Source organism: Ailuropoda melanoleuca, chromosome 20 (genome assembly GCF_002007445.2).
Source record: "Ailuropoda melanoleuca isolate Jingjing chromosome 20, ASM200744v2, whole genome shotgun sequence".
NCBI classification, from domain to species: domain Eukaryota; kingdom Metazoa; phylum Chordata; class Mammalia; order Carnivora; family Ursidae; genus Ailuropoda; species Ailuropoda melanoleuca.
In genome coordinates, this window is record NC_048237.1 from 10,080,536 (window position 1) to 10,093,901 (window position 13,366).

Genomic DNA, 13,366 nt, shown 5'->3' on the forward strand with positions numbered 1-13,366 from the left:
TTAAATAAAATCTGTAAAAAATATATATTAAAAATGTGACTTGATATTTTAAAATTTAAAAGTATATTTTTTTGAAATTTACTAAGGATGGCACCTAATAGAATTCCCACTAACTCATTCATTCTCAAATTTTCCTGAAAATGCTATTTACAGAAGCAATAATATTAATATTAATTATTTTAAGGTAGAGTTTAGCTTCAACATTTAAGAAACACACAAACCTGGATATAGCAGAATTATAATCTTTTAATCAATTCCAATCAAATAGCATAAACTAGAAAAATACTGAGTTAATAGTCATTAGTAATGAGGACAGTGATAATTTTGGAGAAGGAAATCACCTACAGTGATTATTTCAATAACTTACTCATTACTGTGAAGAGAGCATAAACAGATTCTTTTAGCGTTCTTTGCAGAAATAATCTCCTAATGATAGCTCCATTCTAAACTATGTCATTGGCTTACTATGTGATTCTTTGGACAGGCTTCATTGTTGCCATCTATAATATAAGGATAAACATGTTGAAACCTAGTTTTGGAGATCTATTGACTAAACGAAATATGAAAAATAAAGCAGTATTTAAAAATAGGCAAGTTAGATATTTATAATGGGTTCACTATACATAAACATATAGGAATATTGATAAATTTTTTATAAGAACAACTTCCCTAGCATGAAAAGCATATTAATAGTGCCACACATTGACATTTACATCCACCTGTGACATTTAAATCCAGTTGTATATGGTTCCTAAATAAAGGACCTGATATAATCAAAGAAGTTTTAGAGCTCAAAGGAGACTTAAAGAGCATCTAGTCCAACCTCCTTATTTTATGGATAAGAAAATTAAGGTTCAAAAAAGAGAAGACATTTACTCATGTGTTTAAGGAGTTACTGCAGGTCCAGATCTCCTTGGCTAGGGTTGGGTAGTTATTTCTCTTAGAGGCCTGACTTTTGTTGGGATCTTTGAATACGTATGCCAAACATTGTCTGGAAACTTAACACGTTATGTCCCATAAGTACAATTTTTCAAATGTCTATATGCCACGGGGATTAACAAAATACACTCATTTTAAAAAATGATAAAAAATCGATGGTAGTTTTTTTGGTTGTCATTTTGTATTCGTCTTATCAATAGATTCTCAAAATACAAAATATTACATGGAAACCAACAAAAATTTTTGAAGTGAATATGAAGTTTGAATATGACACAATATTCCTTCTCTTCTCTATTTATTAAAACTTGTAATGATTCAAAATGTCACAAAAATTGGAAAGGGATAATGATTTCTTTATTTGTTACTACTATTATTAATATGAACTGAGGGAACAGAGGACAAGTAGCACTGATGAAAAAATGAGTCTGAGACTAATGAAACAATAGAAGACAATAGTAACTCTGATATTGGTATGTACCCCATGCCACTGGAGCATTAGTTACCATGTGTTCATGTCAAGTGAAAGGTAATCTCCTTGTTTTACACACGTTAAGATACATGGAACATTTTATTTTAATGGCGTTTTTCACTTGAGAAGAGTAGGAATACCTACCTAGTCCTTCATCCTGATTTGCCAGTGGCACCTCGACTCTCTCTGTTGTTTGGTTTTTTAAAGATTTATTTATTTGTTAGAGAGAGAGCACGCAAGTAGGGGCAAGGAAAGGGAGAGAGAATTCCCAAGCAGATTCCCCACTGAGCTTGGAGCCCAACCCAGGGCTTGATCCCATGACCCATGAGATCATGACCTGAGTTGAAACCAAGAGTCAGTCAACCAACTGAGCCACCCAGGCACCCCTACTCTCTCTGGATTTTAAACATCTCTAGAGAAATCTGCAAAACCCTATGGGTATCTAATTTTTACAATCAGCACTGTCAGGTCTTCCCTCTTTTTAACCTTATGGCCGTGTAGGCTCATTTCCTTTTGTTCATTCTTCACTGCATTCTTTATATGCTTCAAAGTAGTTTTCCTTTTCTCAAGCAAAAGAATCCAAGTTACTTCAACTCTTATGGAGCCTATTTCCCACAAAGGAGCACACTCTAAAGTATTTGTATTAAATTGTGCTCTGTGAGTAGACCGTGAGCAGCACATCTGTAGAACAAAACACTCTGCCATGAGTCTGCACAAAGGCAGGGTTTGAGAAAATATGCCAAGCCTTTCCCAAATGAAATGAGGACCCGGAACACAGCCCTTATTACAATTCAACAAACCACTGCTCATTCACAGTCAGAACGTTCTCAGAGTCTCCTCGGCTATTATATTCTGTGGGTTCCATGCTCGCCTTGATGTATGCGCCTCATCCCTATTAACTTTAATGAGTTTTACCCGCACATCAAAAGAGACTGACCCACGTATGTGGGGAGCTGCCTTACGCATTATTTCTCAGGAAACAAGATGCCACAAGGGTAATCTTACATGGGATGATAGCCAAGGTCTTCCTCAAGGCCTCCTCCCCATAGCAGATTCTGTTCCTGTTTCTCTTTGCATTTGAAGTGCTTGGAGTCCAAATAAACTTTTGCGTTTAAAAGAGAAACTAAGATTTTTAGGCTAAAAATTTGGCAACCCAGAAAAACCTACTTTTATTTAAATAATTTGAGAAATAGCACACATTGCTAAAGATTTGTGCCTATCATTTGTATTGAATCAACTAATACATGTACAAAATGACATTTTTAACTCTTGGATTTTCAAGATTTGTTTAAAAGGGTTGGTGTTTTAGGTTTTTATATTACAGTTATTTTTCTATAACTATTACTACTGGTCCTGCTGTTGCTACTATTAATATACTACCAACAGGACTTGCTGAGTAAGAGTTCTGCTTTGCTTGTCTTAAAACACCTCCCTTTCTCACTTTTTTGGGAATGTCCTGCTAAAAGTTTAGTTACATTGAAGGAAATGGAAACGGTATATGAAGGAGGGATGGCTTTTAAGAAATGGAATTTGTGGAATGCCCTCATTTTGGATGAGTCACAGACTTCCAAATTCCACAGAAACCCAAATAAAAACAGTTATATGCCAGTTAAAACAAGACTTCACTCAGTCTTGGAACAGCCTGTATGTCATTTGGTGGTATGGCACTAACCTAAAGACTGCAAAAAACAAAGCCGCAAGACTACAAAATTGACAATAGTGGAGAAAAATGAATTGATTCGAAGTGCCTCTAACATTCGGAATCTAAGTCTGAAAATATCCTAATCATGAAAGTAATTTGAGCGAGTTAGTTTGTTAATTTGACTAAGAAGAAATTATTGCCCATTCAAATTTGTCATTCTTCAGCAGTTTATCTATGTATTTATCTACCCACATACCTATTTACCTACCTCCCTAGCTGTCTATGCTTGTCATGTTTAAAATGAGAAATTGCAAATGACGAAGCTGTTATAGAATAATAGAGATTGAGGGGCGCCTGGGTGGCACAGCGGTTGAGCGTCTGCCTTCGGCTCAGGGCGTGATCCCAGCGTTCTGGGATCGAGCCCCACATCAGGCTCCTCTGCTGTGAGCCTGCTTCTTCCTCTCCCACTCCCCCTGCTTGTGTTCCCTCTCTCGCTGGCTGTTTCTATCTCTGTCGAATAAATAAATAAAATCTTTTAAAAAAAATTCTTTAAAAAAAAAAGAATAATAGAGATTGAAAGACTTATTTGCTCTTCATTAGAAGATGCAAACTGTGGGCATACTTCTAGGACATGATACAATCCTGACATGAAAATGAGCTCATTGCAAATAGGAACCATGCCTTTCATGTTTATATTTCTGATTTGAACAATCTTTGGCATATAGTGGGTACAAATTGATGGTTGTTGAATGAGAGGATACAGCAAAATAGTATTCCAAAGAGATAGTCTCCCTAAGTTTCAGAACTCCTGTTAATTGTATTCTGCCAGTCAGTGTAATTTCAAGGAATGTTGTGAATGAGAAAGTATAAGTATGTGCAACATTAAAAAAAAATCCTCTATTTTAAATTCTAAGAAAGTATGTAGATATATGAGAAAGTATATATGAGGAAGTATATAAGATGAACATATAAGAAAATAAATATGATGAAATATTTCTTAAAAAATTACCCAGAGGTAGCTACTGTTAATATTTTTATATATTTTTCCACAGGCCTAATACTTAAATGTATTCATATGTTTTTTTAATATTTGAACAAATTTGGGATAATATTGAATCTCCAGAATACATCAAAGTCCAAATATATTTCATATACAAAATAATAGGGAATAAACTAAAAATACCCTAAAGGCAGCTTACACTTAATATAATATCACTTTCAGACAATAAGAGTTCTCAACAAAACTAAACTAAAAGATAAAACCAAATAAGATTTGGATCAGTGACATAGGGCCAGTGAGACTAAGGAGATTCCTGGATCTCTAGATTGTCAGCATTCCTGAAGTGTTTCCTCTTTGTATGAAGACTCTTCTATTTTTAAAGGAGGACATTTCATCTCCGTAACTTACCGTATTTCTTCTCTATGCTTAGGAGAGTTTGATAGGCAAGTCTTCCCTCTATGCTGCAGGTGTACGTGGTAGCATCTGATCTAAAAATATCCTTGCAAATACCTATTGTTGTGATGATTTAGCTAAAAATACGTACCTGAATGGTGGGCTGTGGCAGCCGATTATGGCGACTTAACTGATGAAACGATCGGGGAAGGTGAAGAGTTTTACCCTAAGGTAAATTCAAAGAATTGTCAGCAGCCTGTTCCAATACAAGGTGAACATACAGAACACTGTCAAAGCCAGGGCTCTTTTATTAGAATTAGGATGACACTTGGGATGTGTACCCCAGTAACATGAACCCACAGGCCACAACGTGGATGTACACATAGTAAATCAGAAGGTAGGATTGGAACTGCAGTAGCCTCTTTTCTTTCTAATCCCTAAATCACTGTGGCACATGATTTCTTTGGGGCCAAGAAGTTGCCTTGCACTGCAAAATATTAAAAGGCATGGCAGTATTTTGAGATATCAAATGAAAAGATCACTTTGAAGTGCTCTAAAATTATATTCCTTTGGCTTAAAAGAGTTAACTCACTTTCAAAAATACTTATAACTGAAAACAAATTAGGCACCAAGGGGAAGATTTGTTGTAGTTACTCACGTTTGATTGAAATGACTCAAAAGTCCTGCTCAAGACTCATGTTATTGAGAACCTAATTGTTGTGGACCAGGAAGCTCACTGTTTCATAATCCTTCACCCAGTTTTTCTGATAGAATGAATATACTGTTTCTAACAACAAAATCAAATAGTATAACTGGCATGAAGCTATCCTGTATGAATAAGGAGAAATTGGGAAAGAAAGCCTGAAAAACAATGTGTTGCCAAATAAATAAACTGGCTGTAAGAATGCCCTGGAAGAGAAAATATTTTACTCAATGACATTTTATCTTTTCCAACTTTTTGCAATTTGGGAAAAAGAAGCATTACAATCATGCAAGGAAGTGATTGGGAAGTATTGGGAAATATTAAAGTTATCATTGCATTAAGAAAAAATCTTAAAGATTGTTCTTAGGAAATTCGATACAAGAATTTAAGATCCAATGAGGCTCAACTCAATTATAAGGCTAATTAAAAAATGGGCAAGAGCTAAATAGATATCTTATCAAAGAAGAGATACCAAAGGATAGTAAGCACATAAGAAATGCTCAACATCATTTATCATCAGGGAAATGTGAATTCAAACTATAATAAGAGTTTACTTCATACTCACTAGAATGGCTATAATAAAAAAAACAAGACAATAACAAGTATAAGCCAGGTTGTGGAGAAACTAGAACCCTAATACATTGCTGACAAGACTGTAAAATACTACAGCCACGTTGGAAAATGTCTGGCATTTGCTTATAACATTAAACATACATGTACAATATGACCCATTAATTTTACCCATAGGTATCTATCTAAGAGAAATGGAAACATATACCCACACAAATATTTGTATGTTCAGAGTGGCATTATCCATGATAGTCTAAAACTGAAAACAATCTAAATGTCAACTAACTGAGGAGTGAATAAACAAAATGTGGCATATCCATATAATCGAATACTAATCGGCAATGAATAAAGAAGGAATTATTGATGCATACTAATATATCAATGGACCTCAAAAATGTAATAGCAAGTAAATGAAGCCAGATGCACAAGACCACATGTTGTATGATTCCATTTATATTAAATGTCCACAATAGGCAAATCCTGAGAGAAAGAAGATTAGTGATTGTCTGGGGCTGAAGATGGAAGCAGGATTGACTACATGGACACAAGGGAGAAAAGACACGGGTTGTGGGGACCCAGTATTGGCTACTTGGATGCTCTGGATTATACTGCTTGGGGGGTATGCAAAGCGATGAATACACTGTGGGAGTATAAAGACCTATGGTCTTAGAAACCACAGGGTGACCTTTTGGCAAGGAAGGTTAAGAGCAGTCGACCTTAAAACAAGGGTGGGACAGGCTTGCTCTGGGAAATCCAGAGGTTCAAAGCTAATGAAATAGATTTTAGGAAGGAGTTTTAGAGAAATGTAAATTAAATTAGTTTCATCAGGATGCAGGTTTTTTGGTTTTCATTGCTGTTTTTTCTCTTTGTGGGGAGAGATGAAGTAAGGGCCCTTGACAGAACCCATAGGGAAGCCGAGTAACAGCTTTGTCCTGGGTGTGGTGGTGGGTATGGGTGGGTGTTAAATTAAGTGTGAGCCAGGAAAAAGTGAGGCCTGGTTCCTGGGCTAACCCTGCAAAATAATTTCATACTTAATAATGTCAGAGTGGCAAAGGGACAATTGTGTGGACGCAGAAATTTCAGCTCAGGGAGCATCAATGACTTCTGAAGGTCACACAGTAAGCAAAACCTGAGATACAAATTCAGGTCTCCTGACTCCCAGTTTGGTGGGCTTTCTACTGGAGATGAATTTGTGCCCCAGCATTCCTTTGCACTGTAGTAAGACCTTTTGGGCCTCTTCTTTAAAATGGTAATTGATAGTACTGTGTCAAGGAGGTTGTAGTGAAGAGGAGTGCTGCAAGATAAATGCCCGACTTAAAACAGCAACCCTCAGTTCCCTGGGGTGATGGAAGCCAAAGGCAACCTAAGTATCAGCAAATCCACATGGGAAACCATCCAAATGGAACACATTTTATCATAATCCTTGTGGTCCAAAGGGAAATACCAGAGCATGTGGAAAGATCAGATCAGCATTTTCAGCATTAGAGATACTATTTATTGTCTATACCTGAAAGCTTTCGAACAGAGTCTTAGTGCAGAAACAAGCTTAAAAATAGAGTCTGTGCCATGAGATCACCAGGAATATAGGCAATACTATTGGCAGATTTACATAATTAAAAATAAAGTGATTAAATATAACAAAATGTATGTTCTTTGATATGTTTTGGTCTGTAAGACCTTAAAAAAAAAAAAAGGTCATCAAAGACAGGCTACAATCCAGAAGTGGCAATAATATGTTTACCTAGACCATTGCGTTCCATTACATCAGAGGTTGCTCAGATGGAACCAGTCAATGCCCAAGGTGGCCTGTAAAAGGCCCAAGAGACAATTAAGAGAGAAGAAAAAGCAGATCGAGATTCAAAAAGTGAAAAGGAAGAAAGAAGAAACAATGTGAAGTCGGGGTAAGAGGGGAAAAAAGAGAGAAGAAAGGAAATAATAAAAGAAAAAAATAGATTTATGTGGTAGGCAGTTCAATTGCTTCAAGAAAGTTTACCTTATCCTGCTTTATATATTGTATCTCTCCATTTTCAACACCACTATACTCCAAATTTGTATTGCACAAGAAATCATATGTTTGTTATAAAAAATTAGAAAATACAGAAAAGCAAAAAGGAGAAAATTAATATTAGCTATAATCCGGCCATCTAAATTAAATCTCTGTTAACACGTTGGTCAATAATATTGTCAATCTTGTTTTCAAAATATTTTCTTTCTACAAAAATGGAGTCATACTACCTTTATTTCTTTGTAGCCTGAGTTTTTTCACAGAAATCATTATAGATATTTTTCTACCTCAAAAATCTATACTTTTAAAATATTTTAAATATTTGCCTGCATTTGAATGTAATTTTACAAGAATTTGATCTATGAATTTTTGCTACTTTGCTTTTACTTTATCACCATGTTTGTGAAATCTCAGAATTTCTAATGTAAGTACTTTTTGAGGAGAAAATAGAATTACTTGTGTGTACTAAAGCTAGAAATAAATGAAGCATATGCTATAGTCCTGTGCTAGGCTGTGCTGAAGAGAGATTGGAAGCCTATTTGGGGAAAGAAGTGTATTATTATCCCTCTCTATGTAATAGATGTGTTTGAAAGAAGTTGTGTGTCCAATCAGAAAAACCACATTATTATTTGAGAGGCTTTTTGAAGAAAATGCAGAAGCATGGATCAGCAAAGCAAACATTTATCATCTATTGCAGCTTATAATAATAGGGAAAAATAACAAAGCCTTAATTGTGAAGTGATTACACAGCTTCGCATTGATTTCAGAAACTCTTATGCTGCACCAGTTCTTTACGATATTCCCCGATGTTTCAGATCCACCATTATTTGTTGCTAGTAACTCACACTTGCCTTCTAGAGAGATGTGATGTGAAGAACTGTGGGTTGTACTCAGGGAAGGGCATCTAACTTGACTTTCACTGGCGAATTCAGCGATTTCTTTAAATGATTTGTATTTTCCAAAGTGATTATCTCGGCTAGTATTTCAAAATATAACCTAAAGCCTTCTGTTAGTAATAAATCCACAGAAATCCATAAAAGCTAGAATGTTTCATATTATTATTATTATCATCAAGCATTCATTGAGCTTTCTACTAACCATGTTCTAGTTATTGTATAGGGCCAAACGTTTATTTGTGATTCTTACCTAGAGGGGCTCACAATCCAAATGTGGCCTGAAGAGAGCAGAAATAAGGGGCATTCACAAAAATTATGTTCTTATGGTTAAATAGTCAAGCAATATGAGCTCCTGTTTCTCATTGTAATGATTTACAAATGACAGTGACAAAAATCTCAAAGAGAAAATTTAGTTAGCAACCTCTGCAATTATTTTTTAGCTTTGTGGGGTTAACCTTATTGGGGTTGATTAAATTCAAGCTGCGATCTTTCATGAAAACTCAATGGAGGGTCCAGATGGCCCAATAATACCTCCTTTTGTGAGAGAAAATAACTTGAAGATTTTTGTCTAATGGAAGTATTTGTGCTGGTGGGACCTGAATGAATTGTTATCCCTTTAAAAGGAGTCTGCATTGCAAATAATCTTTATAAAATACTAATTATTCAAAAATAGAGTTCTGCTTTCACTATTTCAGTTATGTCCTAGGACCAGAGTGGTAAGAACATGACATTTTGAAGCTAGACTCTGATACCATCTTTGGGATTTCAGTCTGAAAATACAATTCTGGAAAATCAACAGAACAAGGCTCTGTGGAACAAAATGCCAGGAAGGTCAGTCAATGCGTTACTTTCCTACTGTTCCAGTCCCATGCTCACAATTACCTTAACTCTTGTCAAAATATTTTCTACAGTAACAGCCAAGACATAATTAGCACCTTTTCTTCATGCTGAAAATATCATTGGTAGCCATAAAACAAATTTGGAGAAAGTCTTTCACCACCCAACTCACTTACTAGGGTTACTGGGCATATCACAATTTGCCTACTTGCGAGGAAAGCACCCCATCTTACTCCGCCTTCTGTCCACCTGATAGTCCTCACTGTATTGTACAGGGATTAAAAGAGAGTTCTAGGCAGGAGGTGGGGGGTTAGGTGGGAGGTGGAAATGAGTTGTGAAATTCAATAGGAAATCACGCAATAAACAATCTTTTAGTGCTTTGGTTATTTAGCTAATTCGCCTTTGCTATTTTCCAACTTCTTTGCGTATTTTGTCTGTAATCAGGTGACATTCTGAAGTAGTTTGTCCTCCAGAAGCCTGTCTTGTATCAGACAGGCAAAAAGTATTGGTCAATTTTATTATGAATGCAAAGGCCCTTTATTTGCCTTTTCATTTGTTCTTGGTAGAGGCTATAAAAGCCAAAGTAGTTATGATCAGAGATTTCCAGCAGGGGGTGCAGCTGCTTCTATAGGGTAAATTCTTTTGAAGCCAAATCACAGCAAACATCTGAAATATTATAGTGTTATCACGGATGATAGAGCTGGAATTTTGATAACATTTATGGCTGTCATCTCTTTTGATCCTAGAAAGACCACACATATTAATACTTTATTAGGATGCGTTAAAGAACTAGAAATTTGTGGAGAATATTTAAATTAAAAACCTGAAATGCCTGACCAAAATCTTCTTCTGCTAATTTTTTCAAAGTAGATGAGAACAGGGGCGCCTGGGTGGTGCAGATGTTAAGCGTCTGCCTTCGGCTCAGGGCGTGATCCTAGCGTTCTGGGATCGAGCCCCACCTCAGGCTTCTCCACTTGGGAGCCTGCTTCTTCCTCTCCCACTCCCACTGCTTGTGTTCCCTCTCTTGCTTGCTGTCTCTCTCTGTCAAATAAATAAATAAAATCTTTAAAAAAAAAGTAGATAAGAACAAAGCTTCGGGTAATTTTAATTATCCGGTACAGCAGAACAAGTGCTTAAATTTTTTATTTTAGATAATAAGAGTAGATGATCTGAGAAAGCTTGGTAATACTCCATCTCTCTCTCTCCCTCTCTCTCTCTCCCCTCTCGTGTGTGTGTGTGTGTGTGTGTGTGTGTGTGTGTGTGTGTGTGTGTAAAGAATACATTACTTATTTTCTCAAAATTTCTCCCTTTGGGTGGGGAGGGTGGGTGTTTAAAGCTATTTCTCTGAAGGCATGGCTCCTGATCAACTTTAAAAGATGCCATCTTATTTTTTGGTTTTTGTTTTATTTTTTTCCTCTTTATTGCCTTTTATTTGTAGATATCTGAGCATTTTCAAGCTCAGAACTTTGGCTCCCAATTCCCATGTTCAGATGTTTATTTGTACATAAAAGTGTATGCTTTATTTTTTGAGAAGAGCAAGTAATATAAAAACAATTTTTAAAAATCTGTTATTTTTTTTCATACTGGTAAGCAGCCTTAGACTATTAGTATTGATAAGGAGCAAAGTTCTGAAGTTCCAGACCCCTTAAATCAAGATGGATGATGTAGGAAGACTAACAGTAATGTCGGCTACGAAAATTATCCTTTGAAAATCATGGCTTTCTTGTTTGTTACATTTTCTGTGTCTTCATTATGAGAAAATGACATTTCAAGTCTTGTTTTTCCTCCAGAATCATGTCTTGATTCTTCAGTATCATGTCCTGTTTTAAAGGAAGCATTATCGTATAAAGAAGGTGTAATTTTCACCTTCTTTATATGATGATGCTTCCCTTAAAAGCTCTGATTTATTTGACTTGGGTTTATGTTGATACATGTCCACGGTTATGAAATTTCTGATTATTTGGGAAGAAATTTTTAAAGTATCTTGGGGGTGAACACTCTATAACACTTAACATTTCAGAGTCAAAGTTGTGACTCTGAATTGGCTTACTGTATTTTTAAGGACTCTTAGTACAAAGGTCAAGAAATGCATTTACCTGCAAAAGTGGTATGGGTACTTAAGGCATTAGTACCTCACATGGATGGTTCCACTCCCTTTCCCCAATTTCTTACTCTTCTCTTTTTCCTTCCTCTCTATATTTACTTTCATTGCAAGCTTTCTTTTGCATCCTTCCATGCCTATGGTTTGTAACTGAAAGAAAGAAGTGCCTACATAACTACATAACCTATTTGGTACCATTCAGATGCAAGAAAGTGGCTGGAGTAAGGAATTTCAGTGATGCCTTTGTAAAATTAGGGAGGAGTAAGAGACATAGAGAAATTAAACATGTTTCTTCTGCTTTGTCTATTAAGTTTACCTTTGAGAAATATGGACAGTAGAGGGGCAATGGTGGGCAACAAACTTGTGCTGGAATATCGTGATAGATTTACTGACAAATATTTTCTGATTTTTACCAAAAGGCAGTTTTTGTTTTTTCTGGTTTACCAACAGACCATAAATGTACTTCTGGTTGGCAGCAGCTGCATCATTATAACACAAAAAAGCAACCTTGGCTAACTTCAGGACCTCATGTAACATAAGAAATAAAGAATAACTGGAACTTAAAAGATTTTTCATTTGTTAACTTTACTGATGATTAACTGTTTTCAAGGTAGGAAACGAATTTTTCCCCAAAGAGAAATTCTCCTCCAAATCACTTCTTTGTTTTAGACTTTACAAATTGGGGTAGACTTATGTTTTTGCTCATTCTTTTATCTGCTGGCAACTATTTTAAGACCTCTCTATACAACAGATTCTGATGACCTTGGGAAAGTCACAAGACTTCAGTTTCTTCAATGGTAAAAGGAAAGGCATTTTTTCTAGCGTCCGTCTTTTCTCCACCTTTCAATACTAATGCTCGAAAGAGAAATACACCGAAAGCCCAGTGTACCCCCAAACTTGTAAAATTTCCATGTCTCAAAAAATACTTAATATACCTAAGGTAGGATCATAAAAGCCTGGTTCCTAAGGTTGGGCTGGTAGTGGTGTGTGCCGGGGTCTTTGGGTCCACCCTAAACCTCTAAATCTTGGCATCTCGCTTAACTTTCATAAGAACAGAATAAACCACGGGCCTGTCTGCGTCCGTGCGGTGTGGACAGAGAATGGGATTCTTGCTCCCATGGAGTTTTGCCTTCTGGGTGAGCATGGCACCAGGTCCTGGGGCGGGTGATGTCTGTAGTTGGCGAGCGATCCCCAGGCGGAAAACTGGCTGCACACGTAGGAGTAGACATGAGAGCGTGTCCCTGAGAACAAGCTAGGGCGCATATTTTTTCTCCCTTGAATTCTTTAATGCTCAGAGACCGTAGGGGGATTTATTGAGAATCTTTCGGTGCCCGTGCGATGTTCTGCAACGGCTAACACAATATCAGGTTCCTTTGCAGTATTGTGGTCTGCTCTCAGTTTCAGCCAGAAACCGGAACAGAAGGAAAGGGAGAAAGCAGGGAAGGTTCGGAGACGATCGCGCTCAGGGTTGCACGGTCTGCAGCTTCTAAAGCGTGGAGGATGGGACGGAGGAGGAGAATACGGAGAAGGGGGAAAGCTGAGGAAAAAATACCCACGCCAATGGGTAAAAGGGAAAAGGTGAGAAGGAATGGAGTAGGAGAAGGAACCAATGGGTGGGAGAGGCGGAGGAAGAAGGGGGAGGGGCAGAAGCCAATGGGGGAGCCCGGACGCGAGCGAGGACGCGGCCCCGCGCTTGCTCCCCTCCCTCCGGCCCGAGCGCTCGCGCCTTCCCAGGCTCCCCGGAGACGAGGGCAGGGGCGGGGCCCAGCCGGGCGCGCGGCGCGGGAGGCGCCGCGAGGTGAGGGCGGCGG

At 37.3% G+C, this 13,366-nt stretch overlaps 1 protein-coding gene across 1 annotated transcript in view; it reads left to right on the forward strand.

Moving 5' to 3' along the window:
• The window catches only part of ARHGAP5 (Rho GTPase activating protein 5), a 106,667-nt gene that overhangs the window by 17,990 nt on the left and 75,311 nt on the right, over positions 1–13,366 (forward strand). The window lies entirely within an intron of this gene.